The sequence below is a fragment of the Vigna unguiculata genome, chromosome 11 (assembly GCF_037176805.1).
Source record: "Vigna unguiculata cultivar grain cowpea cultivar isolate G323 ecotype 2 chromosome 11, ASM3717680v1, whole genome shotgun sequence".
NCBI classification, from domain to species: domain Eukaryota; kingdom Viridiplantae; phylum Streptophyta; class Magnoliopsida; order Fabales; family Fabaceae; genus Vigna; species Vigna unguiculata.
The window spans coordinates 26627646-26640464 of NC_140802.1; the positions used below are offsets into that span (position 1 = coordinate 26627646).

Sequence of the window (12819 nt, forward strand, 5' to 3'; positions counted from 1 at the left end):
AACCATAACATTGATCCATTGGTAGCCTCTTGAGCTTAAACCTCTTTTTCTTGTTTTGAGCATACTGTTAAACCTTAAAAAGAAAAAGACCATTTTTTTCCTTACCTTAGGGAGAAAGAAGGAGCTAGTGGATTATGTTGAGATTGGTTGAGGAATAAAGTGTGGGGGTGAGTATTTCCCCCACAAAGTTGTAAAAATGGCAAAAAGGAAATAATTGTTGATGACAGAGTGTTGAAATGAAAAATGATTGATGTCTGAAAAAGAGAAAAAAAAGAAGAAGAAGTAAAGATTGTTTTTGAAACTGTGCTCTATAACTCTTTCTTCCTTACTATTTCAAAAACACACAAATCCTAAAGTTTTTCCTACCTTTGCCTTGGCCTCATTATAACCTGTGAAAAGTCCTCATGATTTTTGAATGCATGTTTTCTGAAAGCTGTGAATATTAGAGTCTTGCTAAGCATTGAGAGTGTTTACTTGCATGGGTATTTTGAGTGAAAACACAAGCCAAAACACTTGAGCGAATCTTGGTGAGAAAATATATATTTAACTTGAGTGTTTCTCTTTCATATTTGATTATCTTGTAAACTCAAAAGATTAACTCATGTGTGAAAAACAGAATTTTATCCATTTGTTTGTGCTTGACAAAATGATTTCTAGAAGATTGATCTGTTTCCATTGGTATTCAATTCTTTAATCCACTGAAAATATGGAATAAAAGACCTCAGAAAAGAGTTTTGAAATTGTTCAATTTTGCCCAGGAGTGCAAAAGGATAAGTGTGGGTGTGTGATGAGTTCAAATTTTTGCCCTCATTTAATATTTAAAATTGGGGATTTAATTGAATTTTCTGTGCTTAAAGATTGATTTAATTAGGATTTGTGATTATTGGATTTATTGAGTAAGTTTGGTAAAAGTGGCGTAAAAATTGATTTTAGTTGCATAAAATATTATTGGATATTCTAACGTTTGTTAATGCAGCTGAAATTTATTTTTGGTCAATTAATAGTGTGATTTTAAAATGTTCAAAGTTACAAAATAAGTCCAAAATCAAGAAATTCTGAAAAAGAATAAATCAGGAGCTAAATGCACCCCCAGTTTTTACTTGCACACTCCTTTTAAAGTGGACCACCAAAAACCTGTTCTGCACCCCCAGTTTTCACTAAGTTGCACCCCTCCTACCACTTAAACTCCACTCAACCAGATCATGCCATGTGGCAATCCCCACCTCTTAAAATTAGCCAACCAGAACAAGCCACGTGTCATAATCCTACCCTCACCAAATTAACCAATCAGATTCTGCCACGTCATCATCTTCATCTCCCAAAACCCTAACCCTAGTTTCCCTACCACCTTCCATCACCATGGCAGCCGCCGCCGCCATCTCCGGCCGCCACAGTTCCCGCACCTACCACCACCGCGCCTCCGTCTTCTTCGCGCCACCATCTTCTCCCGCGGCCACCACCGTCAACTCGCCGGAGTTCCACCACAAATCGCGTGCTCCATTTCCGCGGCCACTCGCGCAGAACGCCACCGCGCGCCACCACCATCTTCCTCCATTCGCGCCTTCGTCTTCTCCGCAGTTCCGTCAAACTTCCTCGCGCACCACCGCACACAGCACCATCTTCTCGCCTTCGCGCCGCCGTCACGAACCATCCTCTCCATTCTCGCAACCTTCTGCAACAACGTCCACGCAGCCACCGCGCCTACACCTGCATCTGCGCAGCTTCACGCCACCTCCATGAACACCATCGCGCACCACCATGGCAGCTCTGCAGCGCACACGAACAACCTCCGCGAAGCTTCTCCGCAGCTCCGTCGCGCCTCCGACCGCCACCACCGCGAGTTCTTCTTCCCGCGAGCGCGTCAGCCACCGCTGCGACAACGAACACCACCTCGCCGGAGAAGAAGCCGGAGCAGCCGCCGTCAGCCGCGCAGCCAAGGAGAAGAGTGTGAGAGTGAAACCCTAGTTCTGGAGAGACACACTCTGCGCCACGTGTCAGACTGCTATTGGACAGTCAAACTGGTCAACTGGTCAACTCTGGTCAACTGGTCAAAGTCAGCAGTCAAATTCTGGTCAATTTTGTAAAAATGCTTAAATAAGAGGGGCAGAATTAGAAATTGGACAGAAATTGAGTTGTTAATTAATTAAATAAAAATAAAAGATTTTAGCAACTGACAGATAAAGCCCAAAGTCCAGTGGAAGCCTATATAAAGAGACTTAAGGGAGCAGAAGAGGGGAACTGACAATTTTACAACTCACAGCTTAGACACTTAGAACTCTCTGGTTTTGGCAGATACCGTCTCCACCACATCTCTCATTCTTTCTTTTATTTTCTTTCTTTCATATCATCATGTATTCCATCAAAGCCATGGAGGGCTAAGCTTTTAAGGGTTGATTCCACTGTAATTTCTTAAATGGATTCTGAGGTTAGATGAATTTATATGTTTTGTTATTTTGATTATTGTTGTGGTTTTTGTTTATCTATGTCCTTTGCTTCTTAATCGAATAGAGAATAATGATTTTAAATCTACATGCATGCTAATCATATGAGTTAAGAGGTTTTTAAATAAAATTGAGACTTTACTTTGATTTTGTTTAGAAACTTTCATTTGATTAAATAAGTTTTTGCCAATAATTGAGACTTTAATTTGATTAGAGGTAATTACTTTAACTAAAATTAGTCAAGACTTTACTTTGATTAATTAAGTTTTCTATTTGGTAAAGAAACAAAGGAATAGACATGATTAGGCATAGTAAAATTAATTGAGATTGTACTTTGATTGAATTTACTATGGACAATCTAACAATTCTCACTTTTAATTGAGACTGTACTTTGATTAAAAGTGAGGATGCCAACAAATGAATTGAGTCTTTACATTGATTGATTTGTAAATCAACAACAATAATTAATTTAACAATAATCTTTAGATAACTAATGAAGAATCTTATTTAGAAAAAGCAGTGGAATTGACCTATTTACTATTACTGTGTTTACAATCTTCCGTGTCATTTTCTTTGCATAACAAAACCCCCCCTATTTTTATAGTTGCTAGTTTTAAATTGCATTTTTGAGAATCAAATATTTGAGATCAATTCCGTATTCGTTGTGAGACGACTCAGGGTTATCTTAACCCTAACTATTTTCTTCACTACAAACTGGCAATACTGAAGTTGCTAAAGTAGTGGTAATTTGATCGCCTAACGACAGCGATATCACTTAGGAAGAGAAGGAAGGGTGATGTATATCTTGCTTTGGAAGAATTTTTTTGTAGGCAAGTAACACCTTGGTGATAGCTCGCGCCTTTTCTTTTTCTTCTTGATCTTTTCTTATTATATTTCTATCCTTATTAACTTCTTGAGGTGATAGAGGTAGTAAAGTGGTCTTTTTTCCATTTATGAAGAAAATGTATTGGTTGGTATGGCCATCATGTAAAGTTTGTTTATCAAATTGCCATGGCCTACCTAGTAAGATATGTGTGACTTCCATGGGAACAACATCACATAGCACCTTATCTTTGTAGCTTCCTATAGAGAAGTTAATTAGGACTTGTTTATTGACATCTATTTCTCCCTCTTTACTTATCCAAGCAAGCTTGTAGGGCTTAGCATGGGGAATGGTCTCTAAGCAAAGCTTTTCCACCAACCTTGTGCTAGCTACATTGGTACTACTTCCTCCATCAATAATTAGAGAGCAAACCCATTTGTTAATTTTGCATCTAGATTGAAAAATGTTTTCTCTTTGAGTTGGCTCAAGCTCACTTTGATCTTGACCTCTCATGCGCCTTAATAACATAGGGTCTTTCTCAAAAATTTTAGTTTTACTAGAGGAAGAAGATTCTTTTGAAAGAGAATAGGGAGATGAGTGTTCACTTTCAATATCATTACTCTTCTTTAAGATCATGGTCCTTTTGGTTGGGCAATTTAAAGCAATGTGATTATAACCCAAACATTTAAAACATTTAATGGAACTTGATCTTTGAGAAGTGGAATGGTGAATGTAATCACTTGGTGACTTACTTTTACTTGGTGGTTCTTGATGAGAGTTAGAAGGGAACTTATCATGTTTCTTTTTATCCTTTCCCTTCCATGAGTGACTAAAGTAGTGGTTGGGTGAGTAACTCTTCCTTGCCCTTCTTTTTCTTTTCAATTGAATTTCAATCCCAAGGGCAAGTGTGAAAATATTTTCAAGAGTGGAGTACTCATACAACTCTACTTGGTCTTGTATGTCTCTCCTAAGACCACTCACAAATCTTTTTATTTTCTCTTTGTTAGTTTCTTTTATTTCAACCTTACGCATTTGAGACTCTAATTCTTTAAAGTACTCACTCACACTCATAGGACCTTGGTGAAGCCTTTGGAGCTTCAAAAGAAGTTCCTTCCTATAGGAGGGAGGAACAAATCTAGTGCGCATAAGAGTTTTAATGTCCATCCAAGAAGCCGCGGGTGGCCCTTGGTCATAATTCTTACAAACTTTATGCCACCAAGTATTGGCATACTCCAAAAATCCTAAAACTACTAGATCAACTTGTGCTTGATCCTTTACATGATTTTCATTGAAAATTTTATCAACTTTAGCTTCCCAATCAAGGAAGACTTTGGGATCACTTCCACCATAGAACTTAGGAATCTTTGGAGTTTTCTTCTCTTGTGATGGGTTGCGCCTAGAATGCCCTCTTTTCCTAGGATCTCTTTCTTTCTCCCTAGCTTCAAGCCTTTGAATGTGCTCTTGGATTCTTAGGTCACTTTGCTCCTTGTCTTTTCTCAATTGTTCAAAGGTCTCCTTCCTAGACAACTCCAAATCTTGAAGCAATCTCATCAATGTATTGTTTTTGTTTGGTGTAGGTGCATTTGATGAACTTGCCATGATTCCTACAACAAAAACACTCAAATCCGAGACAAAATAAATGGATTAGAGGTTAGACAACATGAAAACCGAGACCAAATCCAACCCAAATTGTAACCCAAGTGTTTAGATCACTCTCCCAAAGTAACAAGGCAAGGCTAGCACTCAAAATCCACCAAAGGAGTGAAGCAAACACTTTTAAAAACTTGTTCAAAATCTTTCAAATGCAAGACAAGTGATTCGGCCACAACATCCCAAGAGTTTCAAGAAAAGAAAACTACTAAGACACAACAAAGAACACCTAGTGACAAGCAAGAAAAGCACAAAAATAAGAAAGTTTAACTTCTAAGGAAATTTTGTTTTAAAGACAAAACTTGAACAAGACTAAAGCAATGAAAAACAGTTTTAAAGACTCTATGGAAAGCATTTGAACAAGCCAAGATTATACCTCAAATTATGCATACACCAAGAAAGATCATAACCAAGTTAAAGCATGAAACTAATTTGCCAATATCACCCAAAATCCAAGTATAAAATTTGGTAGCATAACACCTAGTAAAAATGGCCAAATGGATTCACCAAGCAACACATTAGCTCTTGACCAAACTATTTTTGGTCATGAAATAATTTTTCTTTTCAAAACTAGGTACTTAAAATGATGAGAAGGATATTTTAGGGTGTCTTGAACACTTAGTTCCTTAAAAATTAGGTCAAAATCAATTTCAAGGAGCATGCTACAACAAAAGGCATAGATCTCATTCAATAGCTCAAATACTTAGAAAAAAGAATAAGAAAACTCAAAGAAGCATATGACATATGACTCAAGCAAAAGTTAGACACATTTAAAGACTCAACATGACATACACAAAGACACAAACATGTAGCTATCATGCATTTAAACTCATGGATTTAAGGCTCAAAGACTAACCATCAAAAGACATGTTATCCAACCACATTTAGGAGCAAAAGAGTCACAAAACCGAAGCCAAAATTGCCACAACATAACCTGAAAACGTTGTTTTTCGTATTCTCGGCAGCTCTGACCTTTGCTCACTCATTTGATCATAACACTCTCCACAGAACTCCAAATGCGCTAATTCTCTTTTTGTTGGAAACTAGACTCACAGAGCTTTCTTTTGATATAAAGAAAGTTACTTTTGGACCACTGAGCTAGCTGCAGTATTTTTTTCAAAAACGCACACGTTGCTGTCAGCACTGTTTTTATGTGGACCATTCAAAGATAGCTACACAAGACAAGGTTAGAACATGAAAACACCATATTCAAGGACAACCAAAGCTCTAGATACCAAATGATGAAGGATTAACTTGTTCCTTTTTAATATTATTGAATATGGTGAGAGTTGATTAAGAAAGCTAAGTGAAATCCCCACTGGACATTAAGATAGCAAGCTATCTAGATGTGAAGGTTCCTTTCACAAAGCTCAAAAGAAGAAGATGATGGATTGATTCAAAATGAAAAGGAAATGGAAAGCACATAAATCATAGAAAACCAAGAATAATTAAAGGAAGAAGAAAACATAAAATGGAAAGGAAAGAAATGGTAAAAATGTGAGAAGCACGCCACTACAAGGGTAGGCTAGAAGCCATGGCAACCTTGAAGATGAGTGGATGTGTGCCGCCACTTGCTATGCAAGATAAGGCTTAAAAGTATTCACTCCCAAGGTAGGAAACTCTCACAAATGGTTGAGACACAAGAGTGTTTTACTTCAAAATGTTCAACCCTTTTACATGTCTAGGAGCACCCCTTATATAGAAGAGTTTAGGGGCCTCTTAGAAAATAAAAGATACATAAGGATGTCTCTACAAAAACCTAACCCTAGCTTCTAGAAACTATGTCAAATAAGGTTACAAAAAATGAGAGACAAAAGAGCTAACTATGGTGTGTGCAAGGCTAATTTTGTTCTAGCACAAAAGGAGACAAAGAATGTGTCTTATATGTCTCCAAAATGTGGCCAAAGTGTGCTAAAAACAAAGGAGACCAAAGGTACATAGGTACACTTGTTTTATGCCTTTTACTTTATGCTTTATGCCTTTGCTTTACTCTCTCCTCCACATCATTTATGCTCCCCAATCATCATGCACCACCTAGCATTGCTTTCTTACTCCTAATTAACCTACAAAGCAAATAAACATAGATTAGCATGTTGGCTTAAGTCAAGTCAACTATAGTCAACAAGTCAAACCTAGTCAAAGGTCAACAAGTCAACTTAGGGAATCAAAAATAGCAAAGACAAATGAAAGGGATGAAGGATTAGTGAACTTCCTTTCTAAACATGCTTAGTCTTTTTAAGCATTTGCCTCCATCCTTGGTTGGGGTCAATCCTTCATCATATATATATATATATATATACTAGTCTGTCTACTCGTGCAACGCACGGGGTTTTTTTATATGTAATATTTGTGGTAATAGCAATGGGTTTTTGGATATTTAATAATCTATATGATGAGAATCTATTGTTTTTAAAAGATGTTGAAGTGTATAAATAGAATAGATCAATTTAGAATGTAATTAAAGTGGTATGTCAAGTTAATATTTGATTTCATAATGTTATCTTCAACAACCAACAACAAAAATATGACTAATACACTACTTCGTTAAAATAAGAATAAAAAAAGAATAAATTACATACCTAGAATGTCTCATTTGGTAATCAACTTCATAAATTCCTTTTGTACACAACGACTTCTTTGTTCAACCTTTTCTGTACCATGATTTTCCTGCATGGCAGAGCATAACATAAATAAGTTGATATATATTTATAACAGCTTTGAAATGAAAAAAAATTACAAATGACATACCTATAATTTAATATTTTTCAAAGAGTTTCAAAAATTTCTTTGTACACAACGTTTTTAGTTGTGTTTGTTACCTTTCCATCTTCATCCAATATAAGTATTTTCAATCCTCTTTTGGTTTTGACTCTAGAAATAGCAACATATAGTTGGCCATATGTGAATATAGGTTGTGGAAGATAAAAGCCGACTCTAGAAAGTGTTTGTCCTTGACTTTTGTTAATCGTCATTGCAAAGCATAACGATATTGGAAACTGTCTTCTTTGAAATTTGAAAGGCAACCCTGAATTAGATGGCACTAAATCCATTCTTGGTATAAAAATCCTGTCACCAATGTTTTTTCCAGTAATTACAGTTGCAGAGATTACATTCTTGCCTAAATGGTTCACTTGCAATCTTGTGCCATTGCATAGACCTTTCGCTTGCTCAATGTTTCTCAAGAGCATAATTGGAACACATGTTTTCAACTTGAGTTTATGATTTGGTATCCCTGAAAATTTGATATCATTTAAAAATTCAGATGTAAACCATTCAGATTGGACTTCATCTTGTTCATCAGATTGGCAAGGTGTATCTGAACTTAAATAAGTCTCCTCTTCACCACCGATTAAAGACAACATGAAATCATTTACTTGCTCTACAGAATCATTTGTTGGGCACAAAATTGCTCCATCATCAAAATAATTAGGCTTCAGCATGTTAACCACAAATTGAGGATAGACAATTCAACCAATGCCAATAAAGGTAAATCTATGTTTGTAATCAGGAGCTATTATGGAATTTCAACCATGCATTCACCATTCTCATTTAGATCCATTTTTTCGTCTCCAATCTTCAATATCCAATCAACAAATTCTTGAATCTCATTGGCTTTTTGAGTATTTGATGTAGTACTTAATCTCATGTTCTTGGATAACTTTAGCACTTTACAACAATTCCATAACTCTGAATAGTTTATTGCTAATTTTATGATATCAAACCTAGACCCTTTTTTGATAACTGGTAGAATTTGTCTAAAGTCACCTCCCAACACAACTACTTTGCCACCAAATGGTTTGTCATTATTGGCATCATCAACATTTCGCATAATATCTCCTAGTGTTCTATCAAATGCCTCAAAGCACATTCTATTCATCATTGGTGCTTCATCCCAGATAATCAAACTGGTTGCCATAAGAAGTTTTGCTCTGAGACTACCTTGTGCTATGTTGCAAGTTGATTCATCATTAATTAACAGTGGGATGCAAAAGGTAGAGTGTGTTGTTTTTCCACCAGGAAGTAATAAAGAAGCAATTCCACTTGATGCTACGTTCAAAACAATCATGCCCTGGCTTCTTAGAGCAGCTGACAATGTCTTCCACATAAAAGTCTTCTTTGTACCACCATAGCCATATAAGAAAAAGAATCCTCCCTTCTTTGAAAGAACTACTGTCATGATATCCTGATATACATGAATTTGTTCATCATTCAATGCTTTAAAGAAACTGTCATGTTCTTTCGCCATGTCTTGTTTATTATATTGTAGCTCATCAACAATAAATCTATTATTGAATGTATGTACATCTGAAAGATCAAGTTGAGGTAATGAAGGATAATCTTTCAAACTTCTACCATTTGACATTAGCATTTCCTGTATTTCCAGCAGACATATTTTTTGTAATTCAGCAGTCTGAATTTGAAGACCTGCGTGAAGTAAATAATACAATTAAAATATATATCTATAGAAAATTAAATAAAAAACAATATAAAATACCTGGTAAGTTCATCTCCTTTCTTTTTTGGTACAAAATTCCATCACATAAGATACTCCAAGTAGAATTCCAAACTATATCTGGTTTAGAAATTGTATTCATCGACAACAAAGTAACAAATAATCTTCTAAGTTGATACCCAGAAGCAAATTCACTTGCTTCTTTTATTGCATCAATATATTCTTTGTCGTCAGCCAACAATCCCAAAACAGAGCAAGCTTATTGATATGTTTCATAATATTTTCCATCAATTGTCTTAATGCTTTCATAATCAATACAACCTTTTTGAATGGTCAGTAATATCCTCAAATAATAAAGTTCTCCAGACCCAGGAGGAACATAAGGAAGTCTACCAATGTTGTAGCCTTTGTTCCTTGGTTTCCATTCTTTTTCTTTGGCAAACCACACAAATTTGCTTGGAAATTCTGAATAAGTCAATTCTTTTCCTTCCTCATAAACTTTGTTAGCCTCAAACCAAGCTAGAAACATTGTGTTAGCATTTTCGTATCTATTGAAGACCACATTAATATCATCATCATCTTTAAACAAAGCTGATTGTTGGCCAGGAAGATGAAATGTCAATCTCTGAACAGGAGGCCATCTGTGATGGATGTCAAAAAAAAATATTCTCCAAGCGGCTTCACATGGTGATAGATACCTACAATCGTAATACCTTTTGATCTCATCAATAATGGTTGATTTTTCAGACTGTGCAGAGTTGTTTCTTATTTTAAGAGTAGCTCTATCAGAACCTTTGTTCACATATTTGAACAAATATTATATTTGAACAAATATTTTATTGAATTGGTCTTGTTGCAATACTCTATATTAACGTGTGCTTGATACCTCATTAGAAGTGGTGGATTGTAAGGAACAACACTTCTATTGTCCAGCTTAATTCCATTCTTCTCAACAAATCTACCATTATCAAGTCTTCTATAGCATGGATATCCTTCTTCATCAATTGAAGTTGAAGATGTGAATTTTTTAGGATAAAATTTAGAACATCTTCCTTCCTTCATGCAATGTGAATTATATCTTGCAGGTCCGCATGGTCCATGAATCATGTAACTTGAGACAACTTTTACCAATTTGGGGTACAAATCCGCATTGGGCAATTCAGCTGATATTACTTTATCAATATCAGTTGAATTCTTCAATTTTCTTTCTCCATCCAACCATAAAAGTATATGTGCATGAGGTAAACCTCTTTTTTGGAATTCTTCTGTGTACATTCCTGCATATATAAATAAATAATAAAAATAGTTGTTAGAATTTAATTTAATAATCATTTATATAATGTATATTACTTCATATATAACATACCTGCAGTGGTTTTTCCAAAGAAGTCCTTTTTTTTTTAAAAATCTGTCATCATTTCATCCAGCTTCATTTTGAACACTCTACATACAATATCTGGTCTATCTGAAGCTCATAACCCTTTGGCTAAGACAAATTCTCTTATTTCACTCCAATTCACATTGCATGTTATAGTAATGAACAAATCAAGATATCCAAATTTTTTACAAATTGCCATAGCATCTTGACAATTGCTGAACATGTATCTGGTACCACCAGTGAATGAAGCAGGCAAGATAATACGTCTTCCAATTAAAGAAGGATCCGTCTCTCCTCTATTAACAGCCTCTTGTAATCCATTAAGAATATCACAGCGAATTAACTTCTGATTAGCTCTGATGAAAGACAACCTTTGTGCTTCAACCATTGTATAGCAATCAACCAGAAACTGTTGGAACAATCTGCATGCATTCACAATATTTTCTATTTCTACAGATCTTTGTTGTATTCTAAATGCAATAAATTCTCGCAAAGAAATTCTAATTCTTACCCTGGATTTAGTTCTTGAATGAGATTCTCTTATTGGGATATCCTCTTGATAACCATCTTCTCCATATGGAAACATGAGAGGATATTGCAGTGGAATGAAAGCTGTGTGAGTTTCATGCAGTCTTGTTAATTCACTAGAACAGTTTTTTACCACTATATCTACATCCATATTGCTAAAATCACCAACTATTAGTGCAGCTATTTCATCACATGAAGGTGTGTTGTAGACTCTAGGGTCTTTGTTTCTGCCTCTAAATAGTCTTAGCGTGAAATCTGATTCCATATGTTCCAGTGACAAATCTCTTACTCTTCTAAAAGATTTCGCAAGAACATTGTGATTGTCAATCATTTCAATCAAATCAGCAACCAATGATTCATCTATAACAGATTCCTTGGTGTTTGACCTAAAACATAATAAAGAGAATACATGTCAACGGATGTATTTAAATATTTCATATAACCAAATTAGTTCATATATTCACTGACCTGAAATGCTTCACTCTGTTACTCATTTCATTTTCGGTATCATATATGTACAGCTGTGCCAACTTTGGCTTTGATCCATGCTCTGGTGATGAGTGCGTATTTTTGCCCTCATTTAATGTTTAATTTTGGGTATTTTAATTGAATTTGTGTGCTTAAAGATTGATTTAATTGGGATTTCCTATAATTGGGTTTATTGAGCATCAGATACAAAAACATGTTAAAAATAGCTTTTTAGTTGCATAAATGTTCTTTAGATATTTTGAGGTGTGTTAGTGCAGCTGCAACTAAGTTGAGCTCATGGAGGTGTGGAAATAAATTGATTAAAGCTTCATGACACCTTAAAGATAAAAACAAGAATAAGAAATTATCAAAAGCACAAAAATCCAATCCAAGCATTGAATGAAGACAATAAGAAAAGCTTGAAAAAGTAAAGAAGTTTGGCTAAACCAAGAAGAGAGGAAAGAAAAATTGGACCTTGAAGTTTTCTTTATCTTTATGATAGAAGATAATTTGGGAAAAATATATCTTTAGATATTTTATTTGATATTTTTAAATAATTATCTTATTTAATTATATCATAAAATATTAAAAGATATTAACTACCAAATCTTTTTAAATATGACAAGATCTTCTGGAATCTTAGATCCACAACAAACCAATATATCTTGAAGATATTGGATTATTAGAAGATAATTTGAGGAGATTGCAAATGGTTGATTTGGAAAATTAATACAAATATTAATTGGTGATAATTTATCATATATCTTTAAGTAATTAATTTATTTAATTATATTAGATATTGATATTATCAACCAACTATATTTGTCAAATACTCTATCTCTCCAAATATTTTTAAATATTTATATTTAGCTTTATTTTAAAAGATATTTGAGAGATTTTAGCAACCGAAAAGCCTAGTCCAATTCCTATATAAAGAGACCAAGGGAGGAGCAGAAGAACGCAAGCTCGGGGGGTCTAATTTCGTTTCCTTTCTCTCTCTCTCCATTCTTCTATTTTTATCTTGTATTCCATGGATTGCTAAACTTCTTGGGTTGATTCCATTGTAATTTCATTATGG

The 12819-nt window shown here is 34.9% G+C and overlaps 1 pseudogene; it reads right to left on the bottom strand.

Moving 5' to 3' along the window:
• Window positions 1–7679: 7679 nt before the first annotated feature.
• On the bottom strand, window positions 7680–11767 carry LOC114183729 (uncharacterized; annotated as a pseudogene).
• Window positions 11768–12819: the final 1052 nt, after the last annotated feature.